This window comes from Lithobates pipiens, unplaced genomic scaffold (assembly GCF_037356315.1).
Source record: "Lithobates pipiens isolate NorthernLeopardFrog02 unplaced genomic scaffold, aLitPip1_a1.2 Scaffold_22, whole genome shotgun sequence".
NCBI classification, from domain to species: Eukaryota; Metazoa; Chordata; class Amphibia; order Anura; family Ranidae; genus Lithobates; species Lithobates pipiens.
This window is the reverse complement of record NW_027507784.1, coordinates 281,246,076-281,266,613: the sequence shown is the minus strand read 5'-3', so window position 1 is coordinate 281,266,613 and position 20,538 is coordinate 281,246,076. Positions and strand designations below refer to the sequence as shown.

At 44.5% G+C, this 20,538-nt stretch overlaps 1 protein-coding gene across 3 annotated transcripts in view; it reads left to right on the top strand.

The window, feature by feature from the left end:
* Nucleotides 1-20,538, top strand: part of IL4R (interleukin 4 receptor) — a 200,340-nt gene that overhangs the window by 5,820 nt on the left and 173,982 nt on the right. Inside the window, exon 1 of one of the 3 annotated variants that reach the window (XM_077449112.1) lies at nt 4,409-4,529. The exons of 1 other annotated variant lie outside the window; for it this stretch is intronic. The gene's annotated coding sequence lies outside the window, so the exon portion shown is untranslated. Of the gene's footprint in view, nt 1-4,408; nt 4,530-20,538 lie in introns of those variants that run through there. One more of the 3 variants, XM_077449109.1, reaches the window with a different exon arrangement.

Sequence of the window (20,538 nt, the reverse complement as noted above, 5' to 3'; positions counted from 1 at the left end):
CGAGTATTAATCAGAGAAGCATGGTAACTCTGGAGGAGCTGCACAGATCCACAGCTCAGGTGGGAGAATATGTCCACAGGGCAACTATTAGTGGTGCACTCCACAAATCTGGCCTTTATGGAAGAGTGGCAATAAGAAAGCCATTGTTGAAAGAAAGCCATAAAAAGTCCAGTTTGCATTTTGCGAGAAGAAACGTTGGGGACACAGGGGAAACATGTGGAAGAAGGTGCTCTGGTCAGAGGAGACCAAAATTGAACTTTTTACAAGTTCAAGAAAAACGCTATGTGTGGCAGAAAACTAACACTGCACGTCACCCTGAACACACCATCTACACCGTGAAACTTGGTGGTTGCAGCATCATGTTGTGGGGATGCTATTCTTCAGTAGGGACAGGAAAGCTGGTCAGAGTTGATGGGAAGATGGATGGAGCCAAATACAGGGTAATCTTAGAAGAAAACCTGTTAGAGTCTGCAAAAGACTTGAGACTGGGGCAAAGGTTCACCTTCCAGCAGGACAAGGACCCTAAACATACAGCCAGAGCTACAATGGAATGGTTTAGATCAAAGCATATTCATTCGTTATAATGGTCAAGTCAAGGCCCAGACCTAAATTCAATCGAGAATCTGTGGCAAGACATGAAAATTGCTGTTCACAGGCACTCTCTATCCAATCTGACAGAACTTGAGCTATTTTGCAAAGAAGAATGGGCATTTCACTCTCTAGATGTGTAAAGCTGGTAGAGGCATCCCCAAAAAGACTTGCAGCTATAATTGTAGTAAAAGGTTGTTCTACAAATTATTGACTCAGGAGGGCTAAATACAAAAGCACTCCAGACTTTTCACCTATTTTTTTGTAAAAAAAATTTGAAAACTGTTTGTTGTTTTCCTTCCACTTCAAAATTACGTACCACTTTGTGTTGGTCTATCACATAAAATCCCAATGAAATACATTTATATTTTTGATTGTAACATGATGACAAAATGAGGAAAAGTTCATGGGGTATGAATACTTTTTCAAGGCACTGTAAGTGAACTGGCTTTTAGTTTTTTTAATAATACAACCTTGTTTCATGATGAGAGGTTATTTTCCCTTTTCTTTATGCAATTATCAAATGTATCTGACCCAAATGTGAGCGATCACACGGTCACAGGCTTGGAATTTTAGAACAGTGCTATCTTTGGACTTGATTATTGCACTTGAATATTATTATACATATTATTGTCACTTTTTCCTTTTACTTAAGTTGTTGCTAATAACATTCACATTATTAATTGTAAAGCGCTGTGCTCCAGCTATTTCTTTTGGGGTTCTATGTATATTGCAGTTTCAATAAGTCTTAGCAGGGCAGATGTCACTTACAATCATGTGCAGTAGATTGAGGTTTGAAAGATGAATGGCATCAGTCAGGGCAACAGCAAGGCAGTTATTGCTTTGTATGTATGGTAGGTTAGTATTTTAGAGATGAATGGAGCTAGTGGTTGCCAAGGGCAACAGTAAGGCGGTTGTTGTTTTGAGTCATGCACAGTTGGATAGTGGTTCAGAGATTAATTATTAAGCTGTATCTGGATAAAGGTGGGTCACTCTTTCTTGTATTTTCTGTACATGTGAATGCATCCAGCTGAGCTTCTGGATTCCAGCACCCCCAAGTAGGGTGGTAGGTGCACACCCAGCACAGCCAGGGACAGAACATGCACACTGCTTATTAGTGTGACTGTGAGAGTTGCGCAGTGCTATCAGCTGAGACTCCCTACATTAATGAAGGGGGTGGTTGTAATATCCTGGAATTGATAATGCACATAAAGCACAACCAACATGCCGCTCTGTCTGCCGCCCCCATGCAGGGTTGCCAACCGCCAGTAAATTTACCGACAGTTCGTAAAAATCTGTGATTTTTTTATTTTTTTTACAATTGCCAGTAAATATCAGGGACTGATAATTTCATGCTGTGTTGACTTTTTAAGCAAATTACTTTGTTATAGGTATTGTCAGTGTTTCCATATCATGTTTATACTATTCAAATATTCACTGTGTTAGTTTTCAATAGGAGTTCTGTAATTTCCCAGGTTGCCAGTAAAAAAATATGCCCTGCCAGTAAATTCTCCATGTTTTGTCAGTAAAAAATGCTGCAGGAGGTTGGCAACCCTGCCCCCATATAGAATAGAAAAATGCACATCCAAGAGTCTAAAGGGATGCACACCCAAAATAACTGAGAAAAATGGAAGGATTCCCCCACAGGGTTTTTTAGCAAGTAGATGTTCTAATCAAGAAACTTTATATAGCTTATAATATTGTACAATTTTATTGGAAAAAATGAGTACAAGAATGGAAATAGCATTTAAAATATGAATTCTGGCTACAGGTGTATACAATAATGTCATGTTCTATTACAAGCTGTCAATTATTATACAGTACAGCTATCAATTGACAGTACATTACCAAAATGATATCCACACGAACAACCAATGCGTTTTAACCTATTCGGTCATAGTCTTCTTCAGGGATTTTTTTTTGGCTGTAAAAGGATATGGAGTTCCTGTTGTGGAAAAAGTACATGAACTCCGTTCCCGTGCGTTCCCGCAGGACTTCCATATGTTCAATACCTCATATTCTGTGAGCTTTTGTGCATGTGATATATTAGTAAATTGATAATTACCGCTCAGGAAATGGAACTCTACCCTATAGCCACAAAATTCTCAGGTTGCCTCTTTATAAGGATGGCCCTGAATACAACCCACACATTTTGATTGGATGGATCAGATAAATAGAGGTTTTTATATATTATTATTATTATACAGGATTTATATAGCGCCAACAGTTTACGCAATGCTTTACAACATTAGGGCAGACAGTACAATTACAATACAATTCAATACAGGGGGGAATCAGAGGACCCTGCTTGTTAGAGCTTACAATATATTGTTTTCTTGGTGCCAACATGGCAGCATACATGTGGTACATGTGGCAGTATGCTGCCATGGATTGTTAATTATTATAGAATCTTCCGTTTTCCTGGCACCAAAATGGCAGCACAAGGTAATTATGATAGCACTTTCCATTTTGCAATCCATTCTGCATTACAATGAGCAACTCATATAGCAGTCAAGTCCATGTCAGGCAATTCAATGCTCCCCATCTTAGTTCATTATTTATTGTATTAGAGGAATGAGAAAAAAAAGCACTTTTGGAAATGTAAAATTAATAGATAACTGCAACAGGAAAATGGAACTAATGCGGCTGTCTCCTATGAATGTAAGGGTCAGGGATGGGTTAATTTAGTCCATAGGTGGGCTTTAATGGCTTTTAACCCAGTGGGTGATATTGCTTAAAGAAACAATGAGGTTGATTTACTAAATGCAAATCTACTGTGCACTGCAAGTGCATTTACGCTAGATCTGAGGGGAAACTGAAATTAGGGAAAGCGCTGCTGATTTCTATCATCCAATCATGTGCAAGCAAAAACACATTTTATTTTATTTTTTTCTTTGCATTTTCCCTTCAGATCTAGAGCAACTTCACTTGAAGTGCACTTGTGGGCGTACTTGCAGTGCACAGACTATTTGCCTTTAGTAAGTCAACGCCACTGTTACTTTGCCCATGCAGCATTGCCCCATTGCCACTTCCTCCTCTTCTGCAGCCATCTCAATACTGGCACAATATCCAATGCTTCTGGGTATAGAGGAACAAGTGACCTCTTCCCCTCTGACAATACATGGGTCTAGCAGATAATGGGGGTTATTTACGAATAGAAAATCCACTTTGCACTGAAAGAGCACTTAGAAGTGCAGTCGCTATAAATCTAAGGAGTAGATCTGAAATGAGGGGAAGCTCTGGTGATTTTATCATCCAATCATGTGCAAGCTAAAATGCTGTTTTTTATTTTCCTTGCATGTCCCCCTCGGATCTCCAGCAACTTTACTTCCAAGTGCACTTGCAGTACAAAGTGGATTTTCCTTTAGTAAATAGCCCCCAATATCTGAGCAATGTGATATGAGAAGGTGAGTGGCATCATTGTTTCCCTTGGTATCCAGCACACCATACTCTAATCTACTGCAGGCTGTAGAGGAGGAATGAGCTGCAACGTATTGCTAGTAAGCAATGCTTCTGTGCCTTTAGTGGTATTTATATTAGTTTGGTCACATTTAAACTTTGTAATTGGATTCTGGATGCATTGAATGCTACTTTCTCTAAACACAGCTAAATATGTCTGCACCACTAAGAAAGCATTACCTGCATTGATAATAAGCATGAAGAAATTTCCTCTAAACATATATAAATAAAGGTTTTACAGTGCCAGTGTGAATGAGGCTTTAAGAAAAATAGTAAGTTGCTACATCACTGTATTTGTATCTCGCAAATGTTTACTCATACCCGACTCAACACCCAACGAAAGAAAAATGGGCAGGACAAAGCTACTGATGAAAGAAGAGGAAATTCTTCAGTAGGATTAAAGGAAAAAGCAGTAGCACATGAGACAGAGATATGAAACAGGACAAGAAGCTAGTGCCAAGCACACAGGAGTAGAATATCACGTAAGTTTTAGCATTTTACCAGAGATATTTAGAAAAAAGAAAAAATCGGGTAGTCAAAAAAATAGTGACTTAAAAAGCCCTAAGACTGTATTTTTCTGCTGGACTAGCTAGCCATAGATTGCAAGATTATTCATCAGTAATGGGTAGGTAGAATCAGGAGACTCAAATATGGCCCTCAATTCCACTATAGTATAAAATATCTTTAATATATAGTACATACAGGGCTTTTTTTCAGGGGGAACACGCAGTTCCGACACCTCCAGCACTGAATGTATGTAATAGCATGGGGTGTGGGGTGTGCTGGAGGGTCTATTGTTGTTGGCTCCTGGGGGATCTATTGTCACTGGTGGGGTTCTGATTTTGTGTGAGGGTCAATTTTTGCCTGCAGGGGTCTTATGTTGCTGGAAGGGATCTACTGTTGAGGGAGAGGTCTATTTTTACTGGCTACTGGAGGATCTATTGATGCTGGCTGCTGGGAGATCTGTTGTTGCTGCTGGGGCGGGGGGTGGATATTTTGTTACTGGGTGTGATATTTTGTTGTGGGTAGATCACTGTTGCTGCAGGGAATCTATTGTTGTTGGGGTGGAGTGTGTGGGGATCTATTGCTGGGATTCTATTGTTGCTGGCTGCAGGAGATCTATTTTACTGCTTTTCTTTTTGTCATTAACCACTTGAGGACCGCCATATTGCCATTGTACGTCAGCACAATGGCACAGGCAGGCACAATCACGTACATCTACGTGATTGCCTTCCAGCGGGTGGGGGGTCCGATCGGACCCCCTCCCGCTGTTTACGGCGGTCCGATTCGGTCCAGGAGCGCTCCGTGATGAGGGGATGGCCATTGGTTTTCGGCCACCCCCTCTGGATCGCTCCTGGCCAATGAGAAGCTTCCTCCCCTGTGTATTGTTTACACAGGAAGGAGGAAGTGATGTCATTCTCCTCGGGGCGGTCTTTTTGACCGGACTACAAGGAGAAGAGTAAAAGTAAGTGTGCACCAACACTACACTGACATGTAGGTACACACAGGCACACAACCCCCCCCCGATCCCCCCCCCGATCGCCCCCCGATCCCCCCCCCGCCCCCCCTCCCCCCCAGTCACAGTGTCACTGATTGCATTGATCATTTCTTTACTGATCAATGCATTCAGTGTCAGTTGTGACAGTAAAAACTGTCAGGACAGTTAGTGTTAGGTCCAGGGTAGCCCCCTATCACCCCCCAATAAAGATTTAACCCCCTGATTGCCCCTAGAGTTAACCCTTTCACCCCCTTTTGCCAGTGTCACTAAGCGATAATTTTTCTGATCGCTGCATGTGTCGCTAGTGTCGCTAGGTAGCTAGTTATTTTTTTAGGTTCACCGCCAGGTTTTTATATCGCTAGGTACCCCGATATACTACCCAATAATGTTTTTAACCCCCTGATTGCCGCTAGTTAACCCTTTCACCCCCTTTTGCCAGTGTCACTAAGCGATCGTTTTTCTGATCGCTGCATTAGTGTCGCTACAGTCGCTAGGTAGCTAGTTATTTTTTTAGGTTCACCGCCAGGTTTTTATAGCGCTAGGTACCCCGATATACTACCCAATAATGTTTTTAACCCCCTGATTGCCGCTAGTTAACCCTTTCACCCCCTTTTGCCAGTGTCACTAAGCGATCATTTTTCTGATCGCTGCATGTGTCGCTAGGTAGCTAGTTATTTTTTTAGGTTCACCGCCAGGTTTTTATATCGCTAGGTACCCCGATATACTACCCAATAATGGTTTTAACCCCCTGATTGCCGCTAGTTAACCCTTTCACCCCCTTTTGCCAGTGTCACTAAGCGATCGTTTTTCTGATCGCTGCATTAGTGTCGCTACAGTCGCTAGGTAGCTAGTTATTTTTTTAGGTTCACCGCCAGGTTTTTATAGCGCTAGGTACCCCGATATACTACCCAATAATGGTTTTAACCCCCTGATTTCCGCTAGTTAACCCTTTCACCCCCTTTTGCCAGTGTCACTAAGCGATAATTTTTCTGAACGCTGCATCAGTGTCGCTAGTGTCGCTAGGTAGCTAGTTATTTTTTTAGGTTCACCGCCAGGTTTTTATAGCGCTAGGTACCCCGATATACTACCCAATAATGGTTTTAACCCCCTGATTGCTGCTAGTTAACCCTTTCACCCCCTTTCACCAGCGATCACAGTATAAGTGTCACTGGTGACGCTGGTTAGCCAGTTAGTTATTTAGGTTCCCCGTCAGGTTTTTATATAGCGCCAGGGACCCCCATATACTACCTAATAAAAATTTGAACCCCCTGATTGCCCCTAGTTAACCCTTTCACCACTGATCACCGTATAAGTGTTACGGGTGACTCTGGTTAGTTTGTTTTTTATAGCATTTTATATTCAAATCCGGAAGGCAGTGCTTGGTTTCCGGGGTCCCGTACGTGGCTAGGCTCCCAAAAAGTCCCCCACATGTGGTATACTCGGGAGAAGCAGCAGAATTTATTTTGGGGTGTAATTTGACTTCTGCCCATAGCATGTGTGAGCAATATATCATTTAGTGACAACTTTGTGCAAAAAAAAAAAAAGTTTGTAATATTCCCGCAACTTTTGGCAAAATATAAAATATTCCATGGACTCAACATGCCTCTCAGTAAATAGCTTGGGGTGTCTACTTTCCAAAATGGGGTCATTTGGGGGGGTTTTGTGCTATTTTGGCATTTTATGGCCTTCGAAACTGTGATAGGTAGTGAGGAGTTAAATCAAAAATTTGCACCCTTAGAAATCCTGAAGGTGGTGATTGGTTTTCGGGGTGCCGTGCGCGACTAGACTCCCAAAAAGTCCCACACACGTGGTATCGCCATACTCGGGAGAAGTAGCGGAATATATTTTGGGGTGCAATTCCACATATAACCATGGCATGTGTGAGCAATATATCATTTAGTGACAACTTTTTGTAAAAAAAAATTTTTTTTTTTTTTTTTTGTCATTATTCAATCCCTTAGGACAAAAAAAATAAATATTCAATGGGCTCAACATACCCATCAGCAATTTCCTTGGGGTGTCTACTTTCCAAAATGGGGTCATTTGGGGGGGATTTGTACTGCCCTGCCATTTTAGCACCTCAAGAAATGAGATCGGCAGTCATAAATTAAAAGCTGTGTAAATTCCAGAAAATGTACTCTAGTTTGTAGACGCTATAACTTTTGCGCAAACCAAAAAATATACGCTTATTGACATTTTTTTTACTAAAGACATGTGGCTGAATAAATTTTGCCCTCAATGTATGACTAAAATTTAGTTTATTCGATTTTTCTTATAACAAAAAGAAGAAAATATCTTTTTTTTTCAAAATTTTCGCTCTTTTTCCATTTATATCGCAAAAAAAAAAAATCGCAGAGGCAATCAAATACCATCAAAAGAAAGCTCTATTTGTGGGAAGAAAAGGACGCAAATTTCGTTTGGGTGCAATATTGCATGACCGCGCAATTACCAGTTAAAGCAGCGCAGTGCGAAATTGCAAAAAGACCTCTGGTCCTTAAGGTGTTTATTGGTCCGGAGCTGAAGTGGTTAACATGTAACATACAAATGATTTAGCACCACAAAATGATACTTGGTTCTGTATTTTCTAAAAGCGGCAGTACTGGTAGGTGGGTAGAGGGTGGAATCAAAGAGCGGAGGTTAGAGGGGGTAGAGGGGCAGAGACAAGGGGTGGCTCAGATGGGGGGCATTCCCGCACCTATTCTCTGAGAAAAAAAGCCCTGGGTACATATAATGATTGTATTTAGAATAATAAATGTATATATTTATATTTTTACCCACATTTACATGCAGACCACGCTGCTCGACAAAAGTGACAATAACAAAGGCTGAGAGACACCACAACATACATCAGGGTGTTTGAATGGTTGCATCAATAGTTGTTTTTTTTCTTAAAGGATATTTAAAGCTGACCTTTCCCCCCTATATATATATATGTGTGTGTGTGTGTGTGTGTGTGTGTGTGTGTGTGTGTGTGTGTGTGTGTGTGTGTGTGTATGTATGTATGTATGTATGTATGTATATATATATATATATATATATATATATATATATATATATATATATATATATGTGTGTATATACATCATTTTGTGTGCTCTAATTTCCTTTCTTTTTCATAGGCACTGGTGATATAGCCAGGGGCTCACAGATCCCCCTGGGAAGCTATACCACCAGTGCCTCCAAATGAGATCTTGTTCCTCATCTACAACATCTTAATGCCAGTACACACCAGAGGATTTTCCATCTGAAAAAAACTTGGATGGTTTTTCCGACAGAATTCCGCTCAAGCTTGACTTGCATACACACGGTCACACAAAAGTTCTCTGAAATTTTGACCGCCAAAAACGCAGTGACATACAACACTACAACAAGCCGAAAAAGTGAAGTTCAATGCTTCCGAGCATACGTCCAATTGTTTCCGAGCATGCGTAGGAATTTTGCGTGTTGGAATTTGTACAAATGATCGGAATTTTTTCCAACGAAAAATAAAGAATCAGCACGCAATCTTTTGCTGGCTGGAATTCTGCCAGCAAAAGTCCGATAGAGCATACATGCGGTCGGAATTTCTGACCAAAAGCTCACATCGGACTTTTGCTGGCAGAATTTATGATCGTGTGTATGGGGCTTAAGAGTTTAGGAGCGATAAAAAACAGTGCACCTCGCACATGCACTATGCTTCAATAAATGTATCTGCTAGTAAAAAAAGAAAGAAAAAAAAAGAAGATCCTCCACCCCTACCCCTGAAATTTTGGGAGGAAAGGCTTTTTTTTAAAAATGAGTGCTTGGTGCATGTGCGGGCTGATGACTTTTTTTTTTTTTTATTATTGTGGCGTGGGATTCTGGCTGGGAAATAAACTGCTAGGACTTGGGAAATGGAGCAATAAGGAGGCAGGTAATTACTACTAACTTTATTAGTTTTAGTAGGAAGATTTTAATAATGTAGTTGGTTTATTTTGGGGGGGGGGGTCTGCTTTAACCACTTGAAGACCAGGTCTTTTTCTGACACTACTCTCATACATGTAAAAATCTGTATTTAATTAAAACCCCCCACACAATATACCGTATTTATCAGCATATAACATGCACCCCAAGTTTAGGAGGGAAGTTTAAGAAAAAAAAACGTACATTTTAACCATTTCAATACAGGATATTTGCACCCCCTTCCTGCCCAAGCCAATTTTCAGTTTTCAGAGCTGTCGCAATTTGAATGAAAATTGCGCGGTCATGCAACACTCTACCCAAATAAATTTTTTATCATTTTGTCCCCACAAATAAAGCTTTCTTTTGGTGATCGCCTATACGGTTTTTATTTTTTGTGATATAAACAAAAGAAAAGCGGCAAGTTTGAAAAAAATACAATATTTTTTATTTTTTGCTATAATAAATATCTCAAATTTAAAATTTTCTTCTACATATTTTTGGTAAAAAAAATCCGCAATAAGCGTATATTGATTGGTTTGCGCAAAAGTTATAGTGTCTACAAAATAGGGGAAAGTTTTATGGCATTTTTATTATTAATATTATTTTTTTTTACTAGAAATGGCGGCGATCTGCGATTGTTATCATGACTGCAACATTCTGGCGGACATATCGGACACTTTTGACACTATTTTGGGACCATTCACATTTATACAGCGATCAGTGCTATAAAAATGCACTGATTACTGCATAAATGTCACTGGTAGGGAAGGGGTTAACACTAGGGGGCGATTAAGGTGTTAAATGTGTTACCTAGGGAGTGATTCTAACTGTAGGGCGAGGGGACTCACAAGGGGAGGAGACCGATCGGAATTCCTCTATACTGGGAACTAGGGATGAGCTTCGTGTTCGAGTCGAACATACGTCGTTCGACTCGAACATCGGCTGTTCGCCCGTTCGGCGAATTCCGAACGTTATGGGCCGTTCGCGCCAAATTCGTGTGGTGCTCACGGCCCACAATGCACTGCGTCATCGCAGTGCATTGCTGGCTCATGATTGGCCAAGCATGCACTGTGACCCCGCATGCTTGGCCAATCACAGCGCCAGCAGCTAGGAGAGCCATGATTGGCCACAGGCAGGATGCCAATCATAGCTCAGGCTGTGTAGTACACGCCCCACACTATATAAGGCCGCCAGTGTTGGCGTCTGAAGCAGTTAGTGGGTGTTCTGTGTACCTTCAACACAGTACACACTGATCGTTTTCGGACGATTTTCGATCTTGCTGTTGTGTAGTGGTTGTTGTCTGTGTGCCCTGACCGCAGTATGCACCGCTATATTCACCTCACCTATATAGCTAGTGATCTATCTTTTATAATAGAGCTTGCAGTCAGTAGTGTTAGGAGCTTGTGCGTGCTGTCTGTGTGCTCTGTACCCAGTACACACCGCTATATCCACCTACATAGCTCTTCTCTATTTGAGCCCACTTGCCATCTGCAGGAGTTATTGGAAGTTGTGTGTGCCTCCAGCACAGCACAGTATACATCTGTATATACCCCTTTATCTCTGGTGTTCTATAAAAAAGGCATCTGCAGGAGTTAGTGTTTTTTTTGTGCCTCCAGCACAATATACACCTGTATCTACCCTTTATTGCTGTTCTCTAATAGAGCCATCTGCAGGGCTTAGTGGGTGTTGTGTGACTCCATTACACTGCTGTTTTACCCAACTCCCTTCAGGCCATTACCATGTCTGGAAGGCCAGCAAGGAGAGGCAGACAGGTGCGAGCCGGTAAAAGAGGGCAAGCAGGCTCTGTGTCTAGAGACAACAGTGCTGGTCGTGGACGCGGTGCATTGTCATCAGCACGTGGCCATGGGACACGCTTGTCCTTCTTTTCGGCAGCTGGACATGTTGAACCGCAACATGCCAACGACTTGGTAGAGTGGATGACCAAGCCCTCTTCATCCTCCTCATCCTCTCTCACCCAGTCTCAGGGTACTAGCAAAGCAGCTGCCAACGCATCGTCTTCCCTCCTCTCAATGTCATCATCAGTGACTCCTTCCCTAGACCCACCACGTCCTCCTGAGGAGTCTCCTGAATTCTTTGAGCACAGTGTTGGGTACATGCTCCAGGAGGATGCCCAGTGTTTTGTGGGCTCTGATGATGACACTCAGCTAGAGGAAGGCAGTAGCGTGAGCGCAGAGAGAGGGGATGCTCAAGAAGGACAGCAATCTGGCAGTCATGTTCCACAAGCTGCAGCATACTGCCAGGTTTGCTACAGCGATGAAGAGGGAGGGGATGATGAGGGCACTGACTCCACGTGGGTGCCTGGTAGGAGAGATGAGGAGGAGGAGGAGGCACATGTCCAACGAGGCAGGATGCCCTCCGGGGGCCAGCTTAGGGGCAGCACACCGACTGAATCAAACCGCAGAGCTCCGCCTGTGCAGGGTGCTGCCTCTGCGCGTTTTTCTAAAAGTTCTTTGGTGTGGGCCTTTTTTGAGACGAGTGCATCAGATCGCACCGCTGCTATTTGCAACATATGTCTCAAGCATATCTCGCGTGGCCAAAACATCAGCTGCTTGGGCACCACATGCTTGACCAGACATATGTTGACCTGCCATGCAGCTCGTTGGCAAGCGTACCTCAAAGACCCACACCAAAGAACAAAGCGGACCTCTCCTTGCTCCTCATCAGCTGGCATCTCCAACCCCACTAGACCTTCAGTCCTCTCTGAAACCTGCTCTGAGAGGAATGAAGGTGTAGAATTAGGTGTGTCACAGCCAAGTGCTTCCGGGAACTCTACTAGCGGTACACCCACGTCCGATTATAGCAGGCAAATGTCCCTGCCCCAGCTGCTGGACCGGCAAAAGAAGTTCACTCCCAGCCATCCACTTCAACTGCTGCCTTTTCAGTTGGTAGACTCGGCCCCCTTCCATGAGTTTGTACAATGTGCGGTTCCTCAGTGGCAGGTCCCCAAACGCCACTTTTTCTCACGGAAGGCGATTCCGGCTCTCTACCGGCATGTGGAAGTCAATGTCCTTGCCTCGCTGGACAGGGCGGTCAGCGGTAAGGTGCATATTACCGCTGACTCATGGTCCAGCAGGCATGGACAGGGACGTTACCTGTCTTTCACGGCCCATTGGGTCACTCTTCTGGCAGCTGGGAAGGATGCAGGACAAGGTGCAGTAGTGTTGGAGGTTGTTCCACCACCACGCCTCCAAAATGCTACTATTGGTTGTGACACACCTCTCTCCTCCACCCCCTCCTCTTCTTCTTCCTGCATGGCCTCTTCCAGTGCTCTGTCCTCAGAACCAGCGGTGCTCCGTAGGCGTTCCAGGGGCTACGCAAGTACGCAGGCAAAACGATGCCATGCCGTGCTTGCGCTGGTTTGTTTGGGGGACAGGAGCAACACTGGGGCGGATGTTTTGTCAGCTCTGCAGGGGCAGGCCGAGAGGTGGTTGATGCCACGCCAGCTTAAGCCAGGAATGGTGGTTTGTGACAATGGCACCAACCTCCTCTCCGCCCTCCGACAGGGACAACTGACCCATGTGCCCTGTGTGGCTCACGTATTTAACCTGGTGGTGCAGCAGTTCTTGGGCAGGTACCCGGGCTTACAGGATGTCCTGAAGCAGGCCAGGAAAGTCTGTGTGCATTTCTGCCGATCATTTAATGCCTGTGCTCGGCTGGCTGAGCTCCAAAAAGGAGTTGAACCTGCCCAAGAACCGCCTTATATGTGACATGCCCACCAGGTTGAACTCAACGTTGGCCATGCTGCAGCGGCTGCACACACAGCAGAGGGCCATCAATGAGTACCTGTGCAACTACGGCACCAGGACAGGGTCAGGGGAGCTCAGTTTTTTCTCACCACGCCAGTGGGGCATGATCAGGGATGCATGCATTGTCCTGTCACCGTTTGAGGAGGCCACAAGGATGGTGAGCAGTGACAGTGCATGCATCAGTGACACTGTACCTCTTGTCCACCTCTTGGAGCATACGCTGCGTGGAATAATGGACAGGGCACTTGAGGCAGAACAGAGGCAGGAAGAGGAGGACTTCCTTGCCTCTCAAGGCCCCCTTTATCCAGACAGTGTTCCTGCTGTGCCACCCATCACACAGGAAGAGGATGAGGAGGAGGAAGAGGAGGAGGAGGATGATTGTGTCAGCATGGAGGTGGAGGCTGGCACTCAGCAGCAGCAGCAACAGTCTTGTAGGGATGATTTACAGTCCCAAGAAACACGTGGACTTGTACGTGGCTGGGAGGAGGTAGCTGCGGATCATGTTGCCCTTAGTGACCCAGAGGACTCCGGACCGAATGCCTCAGCTAGCCTACGCTGCATGGCCTCCCTGATTCTGCAAAGCCTGCGGAAGGATCCTCGTATTCTTCGGATCAAGGAGAGGGACCATTACTGGCTGGCCACTCTCCTTGATCCACGGTACAAGGGTAAGGTTGCCGACCTTATCTTGCCATCGCAGAGGGAGCAGAGGATGAGACATCTCCGGGAGGCCTTGCAGAAAGGTCTGTGCAACCCGTTCCCAGAGACTGGGAGGTTACAAACTCCTGGTCATGGACAACGTGTTGCTGAGGCATCGGTCAGAAGGAGCGGTGGAGAAGGTGGCCGTCTGACTGATGCTTTCAGACAATTTTTTAGTCCGCAGCCCCAAGGTATGATCGGTTCCAGCAACCATCGCCAGCGTCTGATTTACATGGTGCAGGAATACCTAGGGGCAAGGTCAGACTTGGACACCTTTCCCACCGAAAATCCTCTGGCTTACTGGGTCTTGAGGGTGGATCACTGGCCAGAGCTTGCACAGTATGCAATTGAGCTACTGGCCTGTCCTGCATCCAGCGTTCTTTCGGAACGCACCTTCAGTGCTGCTGGTGGCTTTGTTACCGATCACAGGGTGCACCTGTCCACCGAATCAGTTGATCGACTGACCTTCATCAAGATGAATCAGTCTTGGATCACCCACAGCTACCAAGCACCTGAAGCTGATGTAACCGAATAATTTTTTTTTAAATATCACATCCCTTCAAGACTGCCTATGCTGATGCTGAGTGACTGTCCTGTTATGTTGATTGTCTATCCTCTTCCTCCTCCGCTGATATGTTGGAAGAACATTTCTGGTTCTGGGTGATGCCATTAGCCCAATTTTTCTGCCCCTGTTTAACAGGGGCGTTTAAGTACAATTTTTGATGCAATGCTTTGCAGCAGGGCTAATTCCTGCAATAAAACTAGAGTATATGGGAGAGGTTGCAGTGTGGTGGCACCAGCACCAGTGCCTAAGGCCCAATTTTTCTGCCCCTGTTTAACAGGGGTGTTTAAGTACAATTTTTTATGCAATGCTTTGCAGCAGGGCTAATTCCTGCAATAAAACTAGAGTATATGGGAGAGGTTGCAGTGTGGTGGCACCAGCACCAGTGCCTAAGGCCCAATTTTTCTGCCCCTGTTTAACAGGGGCGTTTAAGTACAATTTTTGATGCAATGCTTTGCAGCAGGGCTAATTCCTGCAATAAAACTAGAGTATATGGGAGAGGTTGCAGTGTGGTGGCACCAGCACCAGTGCCTAAGGCCCAATTTTTCTGCCCCTGTTTAACAGGGGCGTTTAAGTACAATTTTTGATGCAATGCTTTGCAGCAGGGCTAATTCCTGCAATAAAACTAGAGTATATGGGAGAGGTTGCAGTGTCGTGGCACCAGCACCAGTGCCTAAGGCCCAATTTTTCTGCCCCTGTTTAACAGGGACATGTAATTACAATTCTTGATATAATATTTCCTGTGCCCACCCAGAGTAACTGTGAGGACTTATAGTGTTGTGGCACCAGCACCACAACCACCAAAGGTAAATTTTTCTACCACTGTTCAACAAGGGCATGTAATTACAATTCTTGATATAATCGTTCATAGCAGGGCGCTCCAGCGCCCAGCAAGAGTCACTTTGAGGGCTTACAATGTTGTGGCAAAACCAACACCTTGTTTCGCCATTTCTGCAGAGAATATAGGGCAGGCCCCTACTTTCAAACATCCAACTTACAAACATCTCCTACTTGCAAACAGAAGGAGACAACAGCAAGTGAGATGAAAAAAGATGGACGACAAAACAAATTATACAGGGGTGATAACCCTTCCCTATGTTTTCCAAAAAGCTTAAAAATAGTTTTTTTGACTGGAGCTACACTTTAAAAATTTACCAGTTGAAAATTACAAACAGATTCAACTTAACACAACAAACCTACACAGTCCCTGTCTTGTTTGCACCGCCTGTATACTGCTGTTCTGAGTATATAGGGCCTGGGGGCCACACGCATTTCCTTTTTTTAATATGGGTACAGGGTTCCCCTTGATATGCGTACAAGACCCAAAGGGGCTGGAAATGGGCAGGGAGGGCTACCCATGCCATTTTTCTCAATGGTTTTCAACCATATTGCAGGAACCAGATATAACATTAAAATCGCAAGCAGTTTTCAATGATGTTATTTCTGTTTAATGTCATTTTGTGCAGGGACTGTTCTAAACACGGGAAACACGTGGCACTTCACAGGCATACTACAGACACCCCCCAGGCACCATATTTAAAGGAATATTTCACTTTTTTATTTTCACTTTAATCATCATTATAATCAGTGCTCCCGCCAAAACGGCCATTTTTAAAAACATTTTAGGCATTGACCCATGTCCCCTGGGGCAAGAGCCAGGTCCCCAAACCCTTTTTTAGGACAGTATCTTGCATATTAGCCGTTAAAATTAGCACTTTTAATTTCGAACGTTCGAGTCCCATAGACGTAAATGGGGTTCTAAAGTTCGTTCGAATTTGGGGTCCGTTCGATAGTTCTGGTGCGAACCAAACCGGGGGGTGTTCGGCTCATCCCTACTGGGAACACACCATAGGTCTCCTCTCACCTGACAGGACCTGGATCTGTGTGACATCTGAGATGTCCACCGGCAATCGCGGGTGCCCGATGGACATCGCGGCCGCCAGGCACTCGCATCGGCCCCCAAGTGACACGGCGGTGGCGCACCACCCAGACAGCCGGGAATCCCAGGACATCATATGACACCCACCCAGGATGGGAGATCCCTCCTGCGGACATCATATGACTATGGCTGGGATGGGAAGTCCCGTCCAAGTGTCCATCTGCAGCCTTGCACAGTGTCCATCTGCAGCCTTGCCCAAAATGGCAGCATGATCTTTTAAATTATTATGCCGCCAAGATAGACAGAGGCGGATGTCCTGTGTATTCAGTTCCTCTCGCAGTCCCACCCAGTCCCGCCCCTTAGCCTGGCTCCTCTGATGGACACAACACTGGTCCAATGGCGGGACGTAAAGGCTAGGAGGTGGGACTGGGCTTGACTGGGAGCAGAGCCGAGCCTAGCTGAGTACAGAGTACACTCGGCTCTGTCTATTTCGGCGGCGCTCATTCCCTCCTTATTCTCCGAGGCAGCGGTTCGGCGTATAACACTCACCCATGAATTTCCCCTGATTTTAAGGTGAAAAAAGTGTGTGTTATATGCTGATAAATACGGTATATATATTTTTTTAAAGCAGAGACTCTAGGGAATAAAATGATAGATGTTGCAATTTTTCACATACTATGTCACATTGAACAACTGCTGTGCAAATATTGACGCAGATTAAAAAAAAAAATATATATATATATATATATATATATATATATATATATATATATATATATAATTATACTTTAATGGATCTTAAGTACAAAAACAGCGTAAATAGATACCAAACATGTCCCGCTTAAAAATTGCATACGCCCGTGGAATGACAACAAACGTACATTATATTATCCATTGGCAAAACTTTAAAAGCCTTTACAGGTTACCATTTTAGATTTACACAGGAGGGCTGGTGCTAGAATTATTGCTTTTAATCTGTTGTTTGTGGTGATACCTCACATGTGTCGTGCGATTGCTGTTTATGGACCGACGTGGGACTGACACGTGCATTTGCTTTTGCGTGTGAGCAAGGGAGGGGGCGCTTTTTTTAATTCATTATTAATTATTTATTTTTATTTTATTGTTACACTGTATCGTTACTTTTTTTATCACTGCCTGGACCAGCACCTGGCCCAGCCTCTCAGCAAGCCAATGAGAGCCTGAGCTGGACACTCCCACCCCCTCCACAGCCCAGCGCTCCAGGGAGCGTGGGGAGCAGAACAGAGAGATAGTGACAGACAGTCACGGGCTCACGGAGCTCTCAGTGTTTGATCATTCAGTTTTCAGTCTTAAAAGCACCAGGGGACAGATGCAGCATCGGACCAATGCTACATCCAGCTAGCTAAGTATGATTCTTGAAAAAAAAAAAATCCCAAACTTCTCTTTTAAGCCTGGTACACACATTTGTTTTGCTTTTTCCATTCAACCCCGTGGGTTGAACGAAAAACAACTGTCAGCTCCAGTTGGAGCGCCTGTACTAACCACGCAAGGTTAGTTCAGCGATCTCCACCGCTGAGCTGTTGTATGCTGACAGGGGGCAGCCCCCCAGCAAGAACATTCCGATCAGCGCTCTCTGCCATTGGCTGAGAGCGCTGATCGGGAGTCGTTCGGATGCTAGTTTTCTTTATGGACCTTGCTTTGTGCATTGGTGTGCAGCCATGTTGGAACAGGAAGGGGCCATCGCAAACTGTTCCCACAAAGTTGGGAGCATGAAAGTGTCCAAATGTGCTGATGCCTTAAGAGTTGCCCTCACTAGAACTAAGGGGACAAGCCCAACCCCTGAAAAACAACCCCACGCCATAATCCCCCTTCTACCAAATTATTTGAACCAGTGAACGCAAGTTCCATAAAGACGTGGATGATCGAGTTTGGAGTAGAGGAACTTGACTGGCTTGCAAAGAGTCCTAACCTCACAAATGTGCTTCTGGAAGAATGGTCAAACATCCCCATAGATACACTCCTAAACCTTGTGGACAGCCTTCCCAGAAGAGTTGAAGCTGTTATAGCTGCAAAGGGCGGGCCAACTCAATATTGAACCCTACGAACTAAGATTGGGATGCCATTAAAGTTCATGTGTGTGTAAAGGCAGGTGTCTAATACTTTTGGTAATATAGTGTATATTTGCATTTTATACATAACCCTGATTAAATTTATTTTGATTATTTATTTTTATGGTTTCTTCATTTGTATATTTTTTGGTTCACATGCTGATAATTTAAAGGTCAATATTATTCCCTATACACCATTTAGTTAAGATTGTATGAGATCTTTCCCCTAGCAAGCACAGCGCAGAATGCTGGTGTCTTCTGCAGTGCTCAGGGAGAGTTGGGAGCAATGCAACTGATAGGAATGCATCACAGGCAGATAGCACAGGATGTTATCAGCTGACAAAATTTCTGGGTAAATCAACAGCTTTTTTTTTGCACTTATTGAACAGATATAACACAATGCTTTAATTTGTTTATTTGGTCCAAGAGGAAGCACATAATAGAAGTTTATTGTTGGCTTTACGCACTTACCTACTGTGAAATGTATGTAATCCCTAGCAATGCACTTCCCTTATTTTCTCCATTTTGGTCTGTTAATCACTTCCTGTCCTTAGACCATTTATAAACAGCCTCAGGGTGAAGTGTTTATACGGAAACCATAGTTAAAGGGTTACTAAACCCTCATTTTAGTTTTTTTTAAAATAACAAGCATGTCATACTTACCTCCTCTTCTGGGGCCCCTCAGCGGTGCTCCTGGCTCCTCCTCTTCTCGAGTGCCCCGTCGAAGAAGCGCTCCCCTTCTGGACACCCATGCGGACGGGCTCCCGCATCCTGTTACTGCGTCTATTGATACAGACAGCAGCACTCAGCTACGCCCCCGGCGCCTGCGTCATTTGATTTAGCTGACAGCAGTGGGAGCCAATGGCTGCACTGCTATCAATCTATCCAATCAAAATGGGGGGTCTGGGGGGCTGCTGCATGACAGAATGTTTTTCACCATAGGATGCATTAAGATGAAAAGACACAACGGTTTACAACCCCTTTAAAGCGGAGTTCTGCTTAAGAAAAAAAAATTCAAAGTCAGCAGCTACAAATACTGCAGCTGCCCCAGGATCCAGCGATGGGGGGAGACGAGCAGGGCTTCGATCCTGCTCAAAGCCCTGCTCGTTTCCCCCTCTGCTCGGCAGCACCGGCATTGTAACTGTGGGCGCTCGGCTGTGGCTTCACAGCCAGGCACCCACTGTGCAAGCGCGAGCCCTGCCACGTGCCTTGACTAGCCGCGCAATCATCTGGGACCTTATTATTATCACAAGGAATGTAAACATCTCTTGTGATAGCAATAGGGAGTGGCAGGTCCTCTTTACTGAAGCATCTGGGGTCTATTAGACCCCAGATCTCTCCTCTTCCTTTAAAAGCTTTGGATCATACCAAGATCAGTATGATCCGATCCTTATTTAAAACCAGCATTGGTTTGTTTACAACCGAAAAAAAACAGAAGCGATTAACCACTTGCTTACTGGGCACTTAAACCCTCCTCCTATCCAGACCAATGTAGCACTACCCTCGAAGGAGCTACTGGTTAGGTTTGGGCTTACCGTTACCTTCTGTTCTCCTCGCTTCATGTCTAGGGGTGTCCCGTGGTAAATTGGTAAATGGCCCAGTAACTCGAGAGACTGACAACAGATCCACTTGAATGGATTTTATTTGCAAAATGTAGACAATGAACAGTCTCTTAAATTGGGATTAGAGGGTTGGAAAGGAAGTTCAGGTACTCTTAGTGTCAAAGTCAAAATGTTGAAGAACTTGCTTACTTTAACTGCATCCAGAGAATAGCCATTCGCAACTGGATGCTCACTCAAGTTGGACAGTCCTTCTGTCACAAGGCCTAGCAGCCAACGAGGTGCTTACTCAGAAACAAGTCTCTGCCACAGACATTGTTGTAGAACACGTAGGGAAACTAAACTTGAAGAACACTCGTAGGATACCTGGATCTTTCAGCCAGCTTGGTGATATCCACGAGACCTGATTCTCTGGGGTACTTCAGCCCTTCCAGGCTCTTACTAAGAAACCAACCCATATGTGGTCTTCTGGAGAGTCCACCCCTGGAATGCTTGAAATCACTGAGTCTCTCCCAAACCGGA